This window comes from Astyanax mexicanus, chromosome 6, assembly GCF_023375975.1.
Source record: "Astyanax mexicanus isolate ESR-SI-001 chromosome 6, AstMex3_surface, whole genome shotgun sequence".
In the NCBI taxonomy this organism is placed as follows: domain Eukaryota; kingdom Metazoa; phylum Chordata; class Actinopteri; order Characiformes; family Acestrorhamphidae; genus Astyanax; species Astyanax mexicanus.
Window position 1 is genome coordinate 55,078,706 of NC_064413.1, and position 21,124 is coordinate 55,099,829.

A 21,124-nucleotide genomic window follows, 5' to 3' on the forward strand; every position below is an offset into this window, starting at 1 on the left:
CGCTGCTGGCCGGAGTTCAGTGCTGATCACTATCTGCTGTTAAACACCATTAGCAGATCGCGCGCGGAGCTGCTGCCAGTTCAGCACTGCAGCTCTCAGACTGGAATCACGCGCTGCGTGGGTTAACTGCTGAATAACACATATATTATTTTATTATATTAAAAAAATGGCATTTATTGAAGCACCAGACTATATAGCAATCTCTCTCTCTCTCTCTCTCTCTCTCTCTCTTTTATTCTCTCTATAAGTGTTTTTAATACATTTAAATTAAATGTACAAAATTTTTATTAGATTTTATTTATTGTGGTGACCTACAGACCTCCTACTTTATATATATAAACAAAACGCAGTGTTCTGATTTTCTGATATTATATTATTTTATATACAGTACATCAAGAAGAGGTTGCCATAGCTCTCTCTCTCTCTCTCTCTCTCTCTCTCTCTCTCTCTCTCTCTCTCTCTTCTCTCTCTTTTAGGGAACAGTATGGTGACCTGCAGGCCTTTAATTCTATATATTCATATTAATACAGAATACACCTGTGTTTATGTGTATATGGTTTTGTATACTAGAAAGAGGTTAAGTAATATATATATATATATATATATATATATATATATATATATATATATATATATATATATATAATATATACTCTCTCTCTCTCTCTCTTTAACCTTTTTATTAAAATATTTATTATAAGATTTTATTTTTGGTGGTGACATGCAAGCCTCCTACTTTATTTATAAAACTAGTTTTATATTAAATAACATATCTCACTTCTAAATATACACATGCACACACACATCACAAACTAGTTTTGGGGTAAGGGACAGGATATTACACCCCTAAAAACGACGATTTTAATCAATTTACCACCAGCCTCTCGGAGGTGACCTGCAGGCCTCTGGTAATAAATATTTTCATTCATTTTCATTTTAGTCATTTTAACAAGCATCAAACACTTCCAGGATACATATATATATATATGGTTTTATATAGTACTAAAAGAGGTTTTGAGGGAACTCAGCACTAGCCTTACACTGTAATATTATACTCTCTCTCTCTCTCTCTCTCTCTCTCTCTCTCTCTCTCTCTCCCTTTCTTTCTCTCTTATATTCTCTTTGGTATCAAAGAAAGCTGGTGTAGACAGTGTGGTGACTTTGTGTCTTTGTGGCTCTTTGCTTGTGTGTGTGTGTGTGTGTGTGTGTGTTTAAATAATGCATTGTACATTTTATTTTACATTATTACAGTATGTCACACACACACTCTCTCTCTCTCTCTCTCTCTCTCTCTCTCTTAAATTCTCTTTGGTGTGAACAGTGCAGTCGGTGACCTGTGGGCCTTTTGGGCCTTTATGTACAGTATATGCATTCACACATACACTTATATATTACATATATTATCACATTAATGCTAGTGAAATAATGCTACTAATAAGTTATGCAATGATGTGTCACACACACACACACACACACACACATATATATGTCATAGATATCCCAATGTACACTTCACAGGAAGTGTGTTGTTTTGTGCAATGTCAAATTATGTTTGTATTTTATAAATTGCTGCATAAAAATAAATATGCATGCTGCAATAATATTTGTATTGCTTTATTAATATTATCATATGTTTGGATGGTTGACTTCAGATGAAAATGTATCTTGGATGTGTTAAACTATATTTCACAGATTGCAAAACAAAGATTTTGCAAAATATTGAATTGCTTTTTGTCTAATATTGTTCTTTTTCTTTTAAAAATATGTTGACCTGCATCTATTTTATGCCTCTATAAGTTTCTATAAACATGCATATACTTATTATGCATACATATTTATCATTATACGTTTTATTGCATACATTCTAATACGTATAATTTCTTTATATATACCTAAAATAAAAGTTTTATCTTTTAGTTAAAATAGCGTTAAAAGATAAATGACTTCAAGTCTTCTCTGTTATTATGGGTTATAGTGAACACCACGTGATTAGCGCGCGATACGTTTCATCTCCGCTTACCACTGTAATCTAATTGCGCGTGGTTTAGGGCGCGCGCCGCGCGGAGCTGCTGCGGGCTGACCGGCGGCTCTAGGACCCTGCGGAGTTTTCCTCCCTCTCTCAGCGCGCGCTGCTGCTGCTGCGTGTGTGGAGCTTTATATCAGCCGCGCGCATCTGGAGCAGATTTCTGATCTGTCATCATCTCGAACCCCCTGGTCCTGCCCGTGCTCGTGCTCGTGCACCTGTCCGGCTGGGACGGTACCTGCTCATCTTCAGCATCTTCAGCACCATCATCAACCTACTGTGATTACTGGTATCAGAGCATTGTGAGTGTGTGTGCGTAAGTGTGTGTGTGCGTGTTCAGACTGGACCTGCTGGAGCGCACAGGAGTGTGTGTTAAAGTGTGTGTGCGTGCGTGCCTGCGCGAGCTTGCAGTGTCAGTATGTGTGCTGGCTGCGCGCGAGACGGGGGGAGATGGAGGGGTCCTGCCTGAGCGCCGGGGGGGCTGCTGTGGCTCGAGCCTAATTTCTGGGTGATTCATGTCCCACCCGAGCCTCGCGGAGGAGGAGCAGACGGACGGTCGCGCGGACGCACGGAGTGGAGGTACGGCTGCTGGAGCGCGCGCTCTCTGCACGGCACGCACCGGGACGCTTTGAAGTGAGTGTGAGCGGAGGAGCGAAGTTTTGACGTTTTCTGGACGTATTGTTTTTGGGGGTTGACCTGCGCGAGCGTGTGTTGGTGGATCTTGTGCACGCGCTGCTGGACATCGTGCAACGTGGACGGTAATCATTTAGATTTTATTTTGCATTGAATTGCACTGAATGGCACTGAAGTGCATTGAATTGCATTGACCGCCACCCCTTTACAATACCCCAATCCATTCATCCCTCCCTCTATTTGATCCCATTGTGTGTGTGTGTGTGCGCGCTTGCACTTGCGTGTGAAAAATGGCTTTAGGAAGTTTTACGTGGGCGTATTTTTTGGGGACTTGCCATTGCATTGCCTACACAACTGGGACAGTAATCATTTTTTTTTTAATTTTATATCGTTAATAAACACAGATGTGCAGATGTGCATTGATCCCACCCCCTCTCAATGTATCTATATGATCCCAGTGTTTGCATGCGTGCGCTTGCGCTTGCGTGTGAAAAATATGATGGCTTTACGAAGTTTCACGTAGGCGTATTTTTTGGGGACTTGACATTGCATTGCCACACTACAGGGACAGTAATCGTTTTTTAAATTTTATATAGTACAAGTACAGAAGTGCGGATGTGCATTGATCCCACCCCTTCCCAATTTATCCCTCCCTTATATGATCCCAGTGTATGCGTTTGCACGCTTGCACTTGCGTGTGAAAAATAAGATGGCTTTGCGAAGTTTGACGTAGGCATATTTTTGGGTGATTTGACATTGCATTAATCGTTCTATTGATTTTATATCGTAAATAAGTACAGAAGTACAGATGTGCATTGATCCCACCTCTTCCTAATTTATCCCTCCTTTATATGACCCCAGTGTATGCATTTTCACGCTTGCGTGTTAAAAATTAAGATGGCTTTACAAAGTTTAACGTAGGTGTATTTTTTGGGGACCTGATGGTGCATTGCCTACACTATCGTTCTATTCATTTTTTATATTGTAAATAAGTACAGAAGTGCTCAGTTCGTCTCTCACCTATATATGATCCCAGTGTATGTGTGTGCACGCTTGTGCTTGCTGGTGAAAGATGGATTTATGAAGTTTGACGTAGGCGTATTTATTGGGGACTTGACATTGTATTGTCCACACTACTGGGACAGTAATCGTTCTATTCATCTCATTTTATACTGAAATGCAGCAATGCAGTACCCCTTTATCCCCATCAACACCCCCTTCACAATATATCCCCCTTATTAGATGTATATATATGCCAAATAAGGCATTACGTAAGTTATGTATTATGTATGTATAGTTTCTGTGAGATTGGTCATTGTATTGCCCACACTATTGGGACAGTAATCGTTCTTTTGATCTCATTTTATATTAAAATGCTGAAATGCATTGACTCTTTGACTCGCTCATTTGATCCTAGCAGGGTGTGTAGGTGTGCATAAGAAGAAGTTTGAAGTTTACAGTATGTAGTATGTATTTTTTGGGAGACTTGAATGTTGAATTATCCAAACAACTGAGACAGAAATCGTTCCATTTATTGATATAATGAAATGAATTGAGGTGAAATGAAAGGAGTGTGAAAGTGCATTGACCCCACCCCTTCTCAATCCATTTCACTCTCTATATGATCCGAGTGTGTGTGTGTGTGTGTGTGTGTGTGTGTGTGTGTGTGTGTGTGTGCGGTTGCATGAGAAAGATGTCCTTCCAAAGTTTGAGGTGGATGTAATGAGGACAGTAATCACTCTGCTCATCTCATTTTATATTAAAGTACAGAAGTGTGGAAGTTCATCGACCTCCCGATGTGTGTGTGTGTGATATATATGTGTGTGTACTTGTGTATAAAAAGCAATATCACAAGTTTGTCGTAGACCTATAATTTGGGGGACAGGACATTGCACACCACTACAACATTAACATCAATTAAATTATATTAAAGTGCTAAATTGAATTGATTCCACCCCAATCCATTCTTTCCCCTATTTGACCCCAGGCTGATTTTGCTATTTATAGGTTTATGTTTGAGTAAAATGAACATTGTTGTTTTATTCTATAAACTACAGACAACATTTCTCCCAAATTCCAAATAAAAATATTGTAATTTAGAGCATTTATTTACAGAAAATGAGAAATGTCTGAAATAACAAAAAAAGATGCAGAGCTTTCAGACCTCAAATAATGCAAAGAAAACAAGTTCATATTCATAAAGTTTTAAGAGTTCAGAAATAATCAATATTTGGTGGAATAACCCTGGTTGGTTTTTAATCACAGTTTTTATGCATCTTGGCATCATGTTCTTCTCCTCCACCAGTCTTACACACTGCTTTTGGATAACTTTATGCTGCTTTACTCCTGGTGCAAAAATTCAAGCAGTTCAGTTTGGTGGTTTGATGGCTTGTGATCATCCATCTTCCTCTTGATTATATTCCAGAGGTTTTCAATTTGGTAAAATCAAAGAAACTCATTTTTATCATTTTAAGCACTCTCTTATTTTGTTCCAGAGCTGTATATGTGTTTTGAAGGGACTGGACAGCATATTGACCACATGCTTGGGATGGTAATGGTAAAAAGCTTTATATTGTGTTTTATCTATGATTTAAGTGGATTTTGACATGTACATGCTGATGCAGCATTGCCGAGTAGCATCACAGCGCTAATGCTCGGAGGAAAGCGCAGCGACTCGGTTCTGATACATCAGCTCACAGACGCAGCCTTGTGCTGATCCACATCACCCTAGGAGTGATGAGGGGAAAGAGAGAGCGCCATCTACTGTACCCACCCAGAGAGAGCAAGGCTAACTGTGCTCTCTCAGGGCTTCAGCAGCTGATGGCAAGCTGCATGACCGGGATCTGAATCAGTGATCTCCTGATCATAGGGGCAGTGCTTTAGTAGACCACTGAAACACAAATTATATTGAAGTGCTAAATTGCATTGATCCCAACTTTTCCCAAACCAACCTTCCCCCTATTTGATCAGTTTTTCTCTGTGTGTGTGTGTGGTTGTGTGTTATGGGTTTTTGTGTCTTTTCAGGGACTGGACATTGTTCTGTCCACACTGTTGGAATGAAGAGTACTCACTTATTTTATACTGAAGCGTTGTAGTGTTGAAGTGCATTGAATACTCCTCATTTTTCCATTTCTAAAAGTGTGTAAAAAAAGTGTTACTTGTTCAGTAATCTCTTTATTTATTGTATATTAAAGAGGCACTAAACCCTAAATCCTATTTCTGGATCTCAACGCTTTCAGAGGCACACTGCTCAGCTTAATCAGCTGATGTTTCTGCCCCACCTCTAAACCCATACATCACCCAGTGACCATCACATACCACCCCTCAAATTTTCAGCTAATCACAGGGTTTAGTTATAACCCCTCCCTCTATTTGGTCCCAGGTAACAAGTGTTCATATGTGTTTTTTCTTCTTTTTGCGTTCTCGCCTGATTTGTTATAGATTTGCTATATATATATGTTATTGGCTGTGTCTCGTAAGTCTTGTATACCTTCCTGTGGGAGCCAATCTGTTATGCTTTATACTATAACAGTGCTTTACTAAAAAGGCAGATTTGATGATTTATCGTATTATTATCTCTATACTATCATTTAATATTATTAAATAGCAAAAGCACAGGTTCTTAATAGGTGGTTGTCTTGTTATTGTTCCTGTGAGTTCGTTCTTTAACATTGTTAGGCAATAATACCTTAAATAAAGGTTGCTTAAAGGTTATTTAATGTAAAAAAAAATAGATGGTTATTAAGTGTTCTATGCTTTTAAGAAGCATATTTCATGCACACCCGTACACACACACACCCTACCCCCATCACCATCACCAATCCATCAGCTCAATCAGTTCACCACATTTAATTCCAGTGTGTGTAAAAGATGACAATACAAATTTAAATATGTTTTAGTTTTTTTTTTTCAAGTTTTTAGGGGAGCTGTAATGTATGTGGTTGGATTTTGTATGTTGTTGCCCAGGCTGGACTATATAACTTGCTGACTGGGATGATACTGGTACCATCTACCCCCAACCCCCTCCCAAATCAATCCGTCAATCCACCCAATTTGATCCCAACACGTGTTAGAAAAAAAATAAGAGAGCACTTAAAAATGATGAGTTTCTTTGATTTTACCAAATTAAAAACCTCTAAAATATAATCAAGAGGAAGATGGATGACCACAAGCCATCAAACCACCAAACTGAACTGCTTGAATTTTACACCAGGAGTAAAGCAGCATAAAGTTATCCAAAAGCAGTGTGTAAGACTGGTGGAGGAGAACATGATGCCAAGATGCATGAAAAAAAAAAACAGTGATTAAAAACCACCAGGGTTATTCCACCAAATATTACATAGAATAGATTTCTGAACTCTTAAAACTTTATGAATATGAACTTGTTTTCTTTGCATTATTTGAGGTCTGAAAGCTCTGCATCTTTTTTTTTGTTATTTCAGACATTTCTCATTTTCTGTAAATAAATGCTCTAAATGAGAATATTTTTATTTGTAATTTGGGAGAAATGTTGTCTGTAGTTTATAGAATAAAACAACAATGTTCATTTTACTCAAACATAAACCTATATTATAATGTGTGTGTGTGTCTATGTGTGTGTGTGTGTGTGTGTGGTGGACAACGTGCTGACTGAGACATTACTGGAACACCCTTCTGCCCCCCCCCCTCCCCCCCCCACCCATCAAATCAATCTATCAGTCCACCTCATTTGATCCCACAGTGTGTGTGTGTGTGTAAAATGTGTTTGTGCGTAAAAGACGGCACGAATACGAATTCAGACCTGTACTCGTTTTAGATGTTTTTTGGGGACCTGTGTGCATGTGGGTCTCGTGCACAGACAGTCCGGACTACACAACGTGCTGACTGGGACGCTCCTTGCACCCCCCCCCCCCCCCCCCCCCCCCGCCTCCCTAAACCCTTACCATCACCCCATTTAATCCCAGTCCTGCGTGCGTAAAAGACGAAGATTGACGTGCCAGACACGCGGTGCAATTAGTCAGCGGCTTCAGTTTCTGGTGGCTCATCAACTTTAAGAGGCTGTGTCTTGTCCCCCCTTTATTCTTCCACTCTCATCACGCTCGCGCTTTGAAGAGCATCCCGCGTGCCTCTCGTTCTTCGTCTTGTTCTCCTTCTTCCTCTCATTCTTCTCCTTCTTTTGGCTTGGACTTGTTGAGCGCGGTTTTACGCGCGCGGGACAGCGAGGCGAGACGAGACGAGGGTTGCACCGCATCGCGTGAGTAGAGCAGCTGGAGCGCGCGGCGTGCACGAGCCCTGGCTGGCTGCATTAATGCGTAAATACGATGCATTCAGATGCTTTTTTTAAAGTCTTTTTTATGTTTTTATTTAAGTGCATGCAAAAATATGTGTAGATATAGAGATTGGCTCGTGCAAAAAGCGTGCAGCACTGTTTCTTCTCTCTGTGTAAAATGTTTTTGTGGGCTCGTGCTTGTTATTAGAAAGAAAGCCTCGGTCAGTTGTGCCTCGTGCATCCAGTAGCAGCATCAGTACTGTGGGAGTGGAGGTGACTTGATGGGGAGGGGGTTTAGTGCACAGAGCTCACTCAGGGCGCCCTCTAGCGGTGGTGACCCTCTCGCCTTAAGATAAAATCAGATTTAAGAATGAAAATATGTTGAATTCTGGTTTATGCAAAACTGAATAGACATTTTTCCTAGGTTTGACTTCCCATTACTCCAAAATGGTACAGTAGTATCACTTGATACTTATATTATAAATAGTATAGAAAGGATTCTGTAAGAAATTGTTGGTGTAATTTGATAAAAGTTTGATTTGCTGGTTTTAGAGAACTCAAAATTTCTGGTTTTGGCAAACCAAATAGACATTTTTCCTAGATTTGACTTCCTATTACTTCAAATTGGTACAGTAGTACCACTTGATACTTATATCAGCAATAGTATCGAAAGGCTTCTACAAGAAATTGTTGGTGTAATTTGATAAAAGTTTGATTTGCTGGTTTTATAGGACTCCAAATGTCAGATTTTAACTCCATATAGATTGTTCCTAGGTTTGACTTTCCATTACTTCAAATTGGTACAGTAGTATCACTTGATACTTATATCATTGATTGAAGGGTGATAAAAGTATGGTAAAAGTGTGTGTTAATTATATATAAAACATATATAAATTAATTTAGACTAACTAGCTGGTAACATTATTGTAGCATAACTGTTGCCATCAATTGTGCTGAAGTTGTGGCTAATTGGAGCCATAAATGATTTTCTAACTGTTTTTCTCCACAATATAAACAGGAATGGAATGAAATGCTGAAATCTGGATGGATTTATATGATTTTTCAGTTTTATTTGTGCATGATTTAGTATTAAAATAATAATTTAGAGTATTGTATTTGTAGAATAGAAGCTGCTTAGACTGACTTAAATGGCTGGCTTTAATATAGAAAGTATGCGGGACATTTTGCTGATTGTGTGCCTAATTAAAGGTATATTGATTTCTCTAATTGATTCACTGCATGATATAGACTTACTTCATAACATTATTCAGTCTGGGTGAATATAGAGTCATGCATTTTTATCTGAGATGTTGGACAGAGCAAGGTTAAAAAGGTTAAATTACAACAAACAGGGTTTTGCATGCATTTAGAGCATTGTATTATTTTTGTTTGCATCAGATTTTATCAATTATAAGTGCTTTACAAAGTTGCAGTCATTTACTAATGACATAAATCAACTATTTAAACTAAATTGTATGTAGAGGTTTTGCAGTAAATTGTGCTTATTTAAGATATATAGTGATGTTTTTACATATCATTCACACATTTAAATAACATCTACAGCATCTCAATCATCCAGACTTTAACTAGACCACTCCAAAATCTTCATTTAGTTTCTCTTCAGCCATTCAGAGGAGGACTTTTTGTTTGTGTGATTTGGGTCATTGTCCTGCTGCAGAACCCAAGTACACCTGAGCTTGAGGTCACAAGGTCCCTTTTGGACTTTTTGGTAGACATAAGCATTCATGGTTCCATTTATCACAGCATATCTTCCAGGTCCTGAAGCAGCAAAACATATTAGTGTAATATATGTGTAATGGTGGTGTAATAAAGGTGTAACTGTGGTGTTATGGTGTTGTATTCATGTTAGTAAGGATTAGTGGTTTACAGTGTGACTTCAGACTGTGACCACATGGGTTTCAGAGCACAGTCTGTCCCCGGACATGTGCTCAGCTCTCCAGTGGGATATTTTGAGTAGTAAAACTGAACATAGCGGCCTTTCAGGAAAGAGTCCTTAATAATACATACCTCTATCCCTCCATCACCACAGAGAGAGAGAGACTGAGAGAGAGAGAGAGAGAGAGAGAGAGAGAGAGAGAGTAATATCTCCCACACCTTACTGTGTAAAATTTGATTATCAACTCCATATCCATAATCAATAATCTATATTCAATACAGGAGATCCCACTCAACTAATCATTAATAATTACTGATACTACTACTATTATTCTTATAGCTGCTGCTAATAATTACTACCACTTCTACCACTAATACTTATCCTATTAGTACAAATATAACTGTTATTACTACTATTACCACTACTGTTATTACCATTACTACAACTTCTACTACTGCTACTGTTACTACAACTACTACTTCCACCACTACTACTACTGTTATTACTTCTATTACTACTACTGTTATTACCATTACTACTACTTCTCACACTACTGCTACTGTTACTACTACTACTACTACTACTACTGTTATTACCATTACTACTACTTCTCACACTACTGCTACTGTTACTACTACTACTACAACTACTACTACTGTTATTACCATTACTACTACTGTTATTACTTCTATTACTACTACTGTTATTACTTCTATTACTATTACTGTTTTACCATTACTACTACTTCTCACACTACTGCTACTGTTACTACTACTACTACTACTACTACTACTACAACCACTACTACTACTGTTATTACTTCTATTACTACTACTGTTATTACCATTACTACTACTTCTCACACTACTGCTACTGTTACTACTACTACTACTACTACTACTACAACCACTACTACTACTGTTATTATTTCTATTACTAATACTGTTATTGCCATTACTACTACTTCTCACATTACTACTACTACTACTACTACTGTTATTACTTCTATTACTACTACTGTTATTACCATTACTACTACTTCTCACACTACTGCTACTGTTACTACTACTACTACTACTACTGTTATTACTTCTATTACTACTACTGTTATTACCATTACTACTACTTCTCACACTACTGCTACTGTTACTACTACTACTACTACTACAACCACTACTACTACTGTTATTATTTCTATTACTAATACTGTTATTGCCATTACTACTACTTCTCACACTACTGCTACTGTTACTACTACTACTACTACTACTACTACTGTTATTACTACAACTACTACTACTGTTATTACTTCTATTACTACTACTGTTATTACCATTACTACTACTTCTCACACTACTGCTACTGTTACTACTACTACTACTACTACTACTGTTATTACTTCTATTACTACTACTGTTATTACCATTACTACTACAACTTCTACTACTGCTACTGTTACTACAACTACTACTACCACCACTACTACTACTGTTATTACTTCTATTACTACTACTGTTATTACCATTACTACTACTTCTCACACTACTGCTACTGTTACTACTACTACTACTACTGTTATTACTTCTATTACTACTACTGTTATTACCATTACTACTACAACTTCTACTACTGCTACTGTTACTACAACTACTACTACCACCACTACTACTACTGTTATTACTTCTATTACTACTACTGTTATTACCATTACTACTACAACTTCTACTACTGCTACTGTTACTACAACTACTACTACCACCACTACTACTACTGTTATTACTTCTATTACTACTACTGTTATTACCATTACTACTACTTCTCACACTACTGCTACTGTTACTACTACTACTACAACTACTACTACTGTTATTACTACAACTACTACTACTGTTATTACTTCTATTACTACTACTGTTATTACTTCTATTACTATTACTGTTTTACCATTACTACTACTTCTCACACTACTGCTACTGTTACTACTACTACTACTACTACAACCACTACTACTACTGTTATTTCTATTACTAATACTGTTATTGCCATTACTACTACTTCTCACATTACTGCTACTACTACTACTACTGTTATTACTTCTATTACTACTACTGTTATTACCATTACTACTACTTCTCACACTACTGCTACTGTTACTACTACTACTACTACTACTGTTATTACTTCTATTACTACTACTGTTATTACCATTACTATTACTTCTCACACTACTCCTACTGTTACTACTACTACTACTGTTATTACTTCTATTACTACTACTGTTATTACCATTACTACTACTTCTCACACTACTCCTACTGTTACTGCTACTGTTATTACTTCTATTACTACTACTGTTATTACCGTTACTACTACTTCTCACACTACTCCTACTGTTACTGCTACTATCACTACTACTGTTATAACCACTACTACTAAAACTTCTACTACTGCTACTATTACTATTACTGTTATTACTACTATTACCACTAAATTTATTACTATTACTATAAATTTTATTACTTTTGTTACTACTACTACTGTTATTACTATTGTTACTACTACTGTTTCTTCCATTTCTACTACAACTTCTCCTACTACCATTACTGTTGCTATTACCATTACTACTACTATTACCACTGCTGTTATTACCATTAGTACTAATACTTCTTACACTACTGCTAATACTACTACTAATACTGCTGCTGTTACTACTACTAGTACTAGTACTACTGCTAATACTAATATGGTCACTTCTCGTATTACTATTGCTATTACTGTTGCTTTTGCTAATCGTACTACTCCTACCACTGTTACTGCTGCTGCTTGTAAATGCTGAAAATATTACTAGTACTAATACTATTGCTAATACTATTGCTAATACTACTACTTATAATAATAATAATAATAATAATACTGCTGCTAGTAATTGCTGCCAATATTACTACTACTACTAACAATTACTAGAACGACTACTACTATGTGTACTAATACTAATACTTTCACTGCTAATTACTTTATTAATGCTGCTTCTAATAATAATATAAATTCTGTTGTTACTACAAGTAATACTTTATAGCTGCTGCTGATGCTGCTAGTAATTACTACCACTAATACTTCTCCTACTTCTACAATTACCGTTACTACTACACTTCCCACTACTGTTACTACTATTGTTATTACCATTAATACTACCACTTCTCCTACTACTACTACTGCTACTGTTACTACTACTACTATTTGTAATAATAATAATATAATAATAATAATAATAAATTAACACAAACACATATGTATATATATATATATATATATATATATATATATATATATATATATATATATAAATTTATTATTGAAATAATAAATTAATATAAATAAGATAAATATCCGTGGATGATAGAGCAGTGTGATCTGAATGAAATATGATATTTGTTATTAGAACAGAAGGACGGGGAACTCGTCCCTCCTGAGGCCTCAATATGAGTCACTCCTAACAATAAGCTCATATATTCCAAAATACGGGGGATAAGTGGACTGTTTTCATTTCAAATAACCTTGAGAACGGATTGGGCACACACACACACACACACACACAGACTGTTTTATTGTGTCTTTAAGCTGTTAGTCAGATGAACATATGGCGGTATTATTAAGGCTGAATTATTACATGTAATGTAAGATTATGTATTATTGAGCCGTGCTCCAAATTCCAGCATTTTCCAGGGTTTTAATACAGGATTTATCCTCCTTTACTGCAAGTAAAAGATTTATCTTCTGAGGGGGCTTTAAAGAAGATGCTGGAACATTGCTGTGAGGAGGATTTAATTGTATTCAGCCACACATAAGAGCTCTACAATACAGAGTTACTATATTCACTAATACCACTTTACTACAACTTTACTACTGTACACAACACAAGCCTTATGTTCACCATGACCAGAAGAAGCTGCGCCCACTTCTCTACTACAATACAGAGTTACTATATTCACAGTGCATAAACCCATAGCATGTCCCTCTTGGTAGTTGTGCAAACTTTTACATCAGCAATAAACAGCGTGAACGAGCAGCTCAGTTTCCTCTGCTGAGAAGCGTTGGTTGGGCGCGTCCAGGTAGCTGCATCGTTAAATTAGCAGTCTGCCAAAGTCAGAGCTCACCTGGCTCTTAAAGGGAACGATGAGCAAGTGACATGCCTTTTGCGCATTTTGAGCCATGCAAGGTGTACTTTTCCCGTCGTTTCGATAGCAAAGACAAACTTTAGACATGCTCTAGATCCCTTCATCACTTGCTTTTCTTGGTGCCTAAACTTCGTTAAAGTGGTTTAAGAAGGAATATTAACATTACAAAGTGTTAAATGCTGCATTTTCCATTTTGTCCCAAATTTCTCAGATTTGGGGTTGTAGATTCCTGGTGTGTACCTTTAAGACGATGCTCCCCCGCCCACCTCGCTTGGTTCCCGAAGCCGTGAAGCATTTACAGGTTTAAATATAAACATCATGCTCAGCATCAGCTTGTTGGTGGATCTGTCAGCCAAAAATACCGCAGGCCGTTTGAGCGCTAACACAGAGATTAGCGGAGCAGCAGCCTCGTTTTCACTTCCAGCAGACTAATGAAGATACCTGCAGCATCATGTGGTCCTCCAGGTCTTCACACTCTCTGCATCTGTGAGGATGATCTACCTGCCTCGCGACGCGTCAACCCTGCTTTGTTGATGATGAGAAGAAAACAAGTTCTTCAGTCCTTAAGAGTGGCTTCATGATTGAAGGTCAAAATAACCTGAAACCGTGGATTTTCCAACAAGACAATGCAAGACATTAAACACTTGGTTGAGTTTTGAAAGGTTAAACCCATTTGTTTTCCCTTTTCCACCAAAAGAGCTCTGGTTCTTGAACCAGTTCCATTCAGGATTTTAAGACCTGTGGTGTTTTTCAGTGAATCTGCCCATTTTTCCACCAATTTTAGTGGAACCGCCAAAAACGTCACATCATGTGCCATCAATAGAGGTCGTTGCACAGTGGTGGTGAACACGGTTCTTGCTTCTTTGGTTCCCATTGCAAATGAAGGTACCTGGTTATGAAACCTACTTCTATTAGTGGAAATGCAACAAACCATTTCAACATTTGATTCACAAACCAGAACAGTGCTGGTTCCACATCAGTGGAAAAAACAGTTTAAAGGAGCAGTATGCAAGAATTGGCGGTTCTTGCTTCTTGGCACACCATACAGCAATCCATATGTTTCTTTCAACAATGGATTTCTTCTTGACACTCTTCCATAAAGGACTGATTTGTTGTGGATTTCTGCAGCTCCTCCAGAGTGACCATGGGTCTCTTGGCTGCTTCTCTTGATCTGTCAGTTTGGGTGGACTATGGCCATGTCTTGGTAGGTTTGCAGGTGTAGAATAATTGTTCTATTTTTGGATGATGGATTGTGGAACAGTGCTCCTTGTGATGCTTAAAGCTTGGGATTTGTGTTTATAACATAACCCTGCTTTAAACTTCTTCTCCACAACTTTATCTCTGACCTATCTCTGTCTGGTGAGTTCCTTGGTCTTCATGATGCTGTTTGTTCACTAGTGTTCACTAGCAAACCACTGAGGCTTTATTCACAGAACAGCTGTATTTATACTAAGAATAAATTAATAAACACACAGCTGGACTCTGTGTTAACTCTATTAAAATGGGCTGAATAAAGAAGAATGGAAATCTATTGTTCTTGCTCCTCATAATCTGGATTCGAACATTACTCAAATATTCACTATTCACTGTATACCTGTAACTCTACCTCTTCACTACTTTACTTTAACTGATGCTCTCAAACACTTTATGAAGAGACAAGAAATTCAAGTAAATAACTCTTGATGAGTTCAGCACAGCTGTTAACTGAAAGCCTGAATTCCAGGTGACTCTACCTCATAAAGCTGACTGAGAAAATCCAGCAGAGATGTGTAAAACTGTCGAATTTAAGAAAGAGGAGCTACTTTGAAGAATCTAAAATATAAAAGATGTTCTGGTTTACTCTCTGGGTCTGGGTTGAGGGTAGTAAATGGGGAGGAGGTGAAGTGGGTATAGTGAATAGTGAGTGCGGTGGTGGTTGGCGGTGTGTAATGAGAGAGAGAGAGAGAGTGATAACGACCCCCAGACTCTGATCTTTAATACAGACCCTTATCTCTGCCTGTATCACCACTGCCTCCCTACACACACACTCACACACACTCATACACACTTATATACACACCGCTCAGTCTCTGTCTGTCACTTTCTGTGTATTCGTCACTCTATGAGACTGTGAGACACATATCTCTCTCTCTCTCTCTCTCTCCCTCCATCACTTCCTTCTTTTATTCTCTTCTTTCCTCTCACACCTCCCCTCTCTCTTTTTCTGACACTCACACACATCTCTCTCTCTCTCTCTCTCTTTCTTATTCTCACTTTCTGTACCATATTTTATTGACATACAGGTGAGCTGTTAAAAACAGTGAACCATGCAGCTTGATTTCAGGTGTGTCAATGTGTCTTTGCTATTGTAACGATGGGAAAAGTACATTTTGCGTGACTCCAAATTCACAAAAGGCATGTATTAATTCTCTTAATTAATCATGGGTGTGGTCAATTTTGGGTGTAACATGAAATAAACCAATCAGAGTGTCACTTGCTCATCATTCACTTTAAGAGCCAGGTGAGCTCTGACTTTGGTAGATTGCTATTTTAACAGTGCAGCTACCTGGACGAGTAGATAGCGATGAACGTCTGACTGTTGGCGTCTGTCTAGGTTGTATTCAGTCAGTGGAGCTCCTGTGTTTTCTGTTACCCAGATAAACAAGCAAAACTCCAGAAATGTACCTGAACATTAGCTTGCATAGAAAAACAAACAATTTTAGTTACATGTTCAATTTTCTATTATTCCATTAACTTCTGATGTTTTAGGTTTTTGCCGTGATATCATTTCAGAATCAGTATTGAGATATTTAGACAGGCATTGCATTGAAAATTATTATATTTGACAACACTAAGCCAGGACAAATATAATAGAGCGCTTAGAAATTATGATTTTCTTTGATTTTACCAAATTGAAAACCTCTAAAATATAATCAAGAGGAAGATGGATGATCACAAGTCATCAAACCACCAAACTGAACTGCTTGAGTTTTTACACCAGGAGTAAAGCAGCATAAAGTTATCCAAAAGCAGTGTGTAAGACTGGTGGAGGAGAACATGATGCCAATATGCATAAAAAAGCTGTGATTAAAAAACAACCAGGGTTATTCCACCAAATATTGATTTCTGAACTCTTAAAACTTTATGAATATGAACTTGTTTTCTTTGCATTATTTGAGGTCTGAAAGCTCTGCTTCTTTTTTTTTGTTATTTCTCATTTTCTGCAAATAAATCCTCTAAATGACAATATTTTTATTTGGAATTTGGGAGAAATGTTGTCTGTAGTTTATAGAATAAAACAACAATGTTCATGTTACTCAAACGTAAACCTATAAATAGCAAAATCAGAGAAACCCAAGATCACTGTCTCTCTCCTCTGTCTCTCTCTCTTTTTATTTTCTATAACAGTCTACTCCTCGCTCGCCCGGCTCTGTGAGCAGATTGTATGGGGTGTATTAATCACAGGGAGGCGTGTTGGAGACCTGCCCTTCTAATTGGTTTCATTTCAGCTACGCTGAGCCATTGACACGACTGCATTTAACCAATCTGCTCTCTCTCTCTCTCTCTCTCTCTCTCTCTCTCTCTCTCCCCCTCCCCCTCGTTCTCACTCTGCATCCCCTCATCTGCCCCCTCACTTTCTTCTTATTAAATCTGGTGGATCTAATCAAGGTCTCCATCTATCTCTGGGTAATGGTGATTGTGATGGATGTGATGGGTTTTAATAGGACACTGTCGTTCTTTCAGATTCATAAAAAATTGACCTTTTCCAATTCGGCCGGTTTTCACATGAAAATCCGTCCACAGGTTAAACCTGCAGAACCGACCCGCGAGAAAACGGACTGAATACAGAAGAATAGAGACGTAGTGTTGGGAGTTTATTCCTACTGGTCTTTTATTAGGTACGCAGTGAAATGAACATTGTTGAACAGAGTAAAAAACTACTTTTTTTAAACCATACATTTACCTCAGCAGTGCCATTCTTATCATAGATACCGCAGAAATGCTATTCTGCAGAAATGCTTTTCTGATCATGCATTTAATTTGGCAATGCTAGTCTAATTGTAAATTTACCTCAGCAATGCTATTTTTATCAGACATTTACCTCAGCAATGCCATATTATTTATACATTTACCTTTAGCAGTGCTATTCCAATCATACATTTACCTCAGCAGATAAGTTCAACTCAGCAGTGCTATTCTAATCATAAATGTACCTCAGCTATGCCATATTATTCATACAGTTACCTTAGCAGTGCTTTTCTAACCATACATTTACATCAGCAGTGCAAATTTAATAATACTTGTATCCCAGCAGTGCTATTCAAATGATTCATTTAACACATCACTGCACTAATCATACATTTACCTCAGCAGTGCTAATCTAATCATACATTTACCTCAGCAGTTCTATTGTAATCATACATTTACCTCAGCAGTGCTAATCTAATCATACTTTTTTCTTAGCAGTACTATTTCAATCATACATTTACCTCAGCAGTGCTATTCTAATCACACATTTGCCTCAGCAGATAAGTTCACCTCAGCAGTGCTATTCTAATCATACATGTACAACAGCAGTGCAAAATAATAATACATGTATCTGAGCAGTGCTTTTCTAATCAAATATTTACTTCAGCAGAGCAAATTTAATCATGAATGTACCTCAGCAATTTGGCAATGCTACTCTAATCACACATTTACCTCAGCAGTGCTACTCATGTACATGCGTGAGGTAAAATTTACATAGTCTTTAATATATATATATCCTGTACAGCTTGTGTATTTTAGCTGGAACACAGCCTCTTTGTGAAGATTTAGGAAATTCACACCAAGCATTATACCGATTACTTTACGTTAATAGGGCGTAAAAATGAACTTAAACCTGCCGTTTTTGGCCCGTTGCTCCCTTCCTCCCTACCTGAATGTGTGGAACCGGCCTGGGAGGAAGTGGGCTGATTAGAGAAGAATAGAGAGTATGTGTTCAGCGAGACTGAGGGACGTTTTTTTTTTTACCTCATGAGCTTTTATTTCTTTTCTTTTCACCATTTATATATTTATTTATTTATTTATACTAAAGATGTAAAAGCGAGGCGCGAGGGTAGCGCGGGTTCTTCGTTCCAGATAATCGGACTAAACTTTCTTAGTGGCTCATTTGCATCGCTTTCTTCGAGCGAACGGCAGCGCTGTGATTCCAGAATAAACAGGATAAGTGGGATGTTTTCAGTTATTAATAACCTTGAGAATGGCTTCGTCAAACACACGCACACACACACACCACACACACACGCACACACACACACACACGCACGCACACAGACGGTTCTATTGTATCTTTAAGCTGTTAGAGTCAGCCAAACATATGGAGGATATTATTAAGCCCATATTATTACATGTAGTAGAAGATTAACACTCAGAGCTCCTGTTGCTTATAGAAGATTAGTGGCCACTTTATTGGAAACACCTACTACAGTACCTTGTGCATCTTTCACTCACTGATGGCCACTTTATTGGAAACACCTACTATAGGACCTTGTGCTTCTTTCACTCACTGGTGGCCACATTATTGGAAACACCTACTACTACTGTACCTTGTGCATCTTTCACTCACTGATGGCCACTTTATTGGAAACAGCTACTACTCACAGTACCTTGTGCGCCAGTTCACTAGTGGCCACTTTATTGGAAACACCTACTACTACAGTATCTTGTGCTTCTTTCACTCACTGATGGATTTTAAACAGTAAAGATAATGCATATGTGTGTGTGTGTGTATGTGTGTATGTGTGTGTGTGTGTGTGTGTGTGTGTGTGTATGTGTGTATGTGTACAGTCAGGTGCGGGCATCAGCAGTGTGTTTCCTGTAGGTGGGCTCTGTAAGCAGAGCTAAATGTCGGCGGGGCCGTTAGCGCTCTGCGCTAATTGAGCGCTGTGGACTGAGGGGGATTTGGGTGCAGGGTCAGCAGCTCGCTGTACGCGATGGACAGGCTGATTAACTCACTCTGAAAACACTGAAACACACAGTGCTACATAACAAATTTCAGTGATATATAGGCGAGCCACCAACCACAGTGCACCTTGCAGTGTGTCTTTGCTGTCATATCGTCGGGAAAAGTACACCTTGCGCGATTCAAAACATGCAAAAGGCATGTACGAGTTCTCTTAATGAATCGTAACGTGAAATAAACCAATCTGAGTGTCACTTGCTCATCATTCTCTGACTTTGGCGGATTGCTATTTTAACAGCGCAGCTACCTGGACGTGTCCAACAAACGCTTCTCAGCAGAGGAAACTGAGCTGCTCGTACTTCAGTGCTCTTTGTGAGAGTGGAGATTGTATTTCATTTCATTACATTGACCTATACTATGTGTGCTAATGTGTGCTACAAATACATTTACTACAAAGACATATATTTCAAAGTCATGTACATCTATGCCCTCGAGAAAAATGGCTAATAATCAATGACCTGTACTGCAGTGTCACACCACAAGAACTTGAACTGACGTGCTACGATTTTACATAGTTACGTACTTTACATAATTACCTTAACTACAAACAATCGTTTTACAATGCTCTGTACTAAAGTTACGTACTGCAATGGTCTTTATTAAAATGTCCTTTACTGTAATGACCTTAAACTGGCTCTTAATTAAAAAAAGCGACTTATAAGGTTATTCCTATTACATATAAGGGTCAGTGTAGTGTTAGGAGTCTTGCCCAAGGACTCTCATTGGTGTAGCACAGCAAAGTTACCCAGACCTGCAATTGAACCGCAGGCACCCACATGGTAGCTGACTAGCAATTGCACTCTCTAGAATGACCTGTACTATAATGACCAATTTAACAATGAAATTTACAAAAATGTCCTATATAACAATGGTCTGTACTGTAATGATGTTATTATAAAGGCCTATACTATAATGTCCATGATTACAAACACTTAAACTACAATGACCTATATTACAATGGCCTGTACTAAAATGATCTGTCATCAGTAGAGGGTGCTGTACTTTAATCACCTTAATTACAAATACTTTTACTTCAATTAACTATACTATAACAGCCTATACTAAAGTAACATTCCACAATGGCCCGTACTGCAATGGCCTACAATAGCATGTAATACAAGTACACTCACTAGAATGACCCATACTATAATGACCAATTTAACAA

At 38.0% G+C, this 21,124-nt stretch overlaps 1 protein-coding gene across 9 annotated transcripts in view; it reads left to right on the forward strand.

Annotated features, from left to right (window-relative positions):
• The window catches only part of ntng1a (netrin g1a), a 251,461-nt gene that overhangs the window by 776 nt on the left and 229,561 nt on the right, over positions 1-21,124 (forward strand). For 7 of the 9 annotated variants that reach the window (XM_049480893.1, XM_049480894.1, XM_049480890.1 and 4 more), the window contains exon 1: positions 2,140-2,781. The exons of 1 other annotated variant lie outside the window; for it this stretch is intronic. The gene's annotated coding sequence lies outside the window, so the exon portion shown is untranslated. Of the gene's footprint in view, positions 1-2,139; positions 2,782-7,655; positions 7,890-21,124 lie in introns of those variants that run through there. One more of the 9 variants, XM_049480889.1, reaches the window with a different exon arrangement.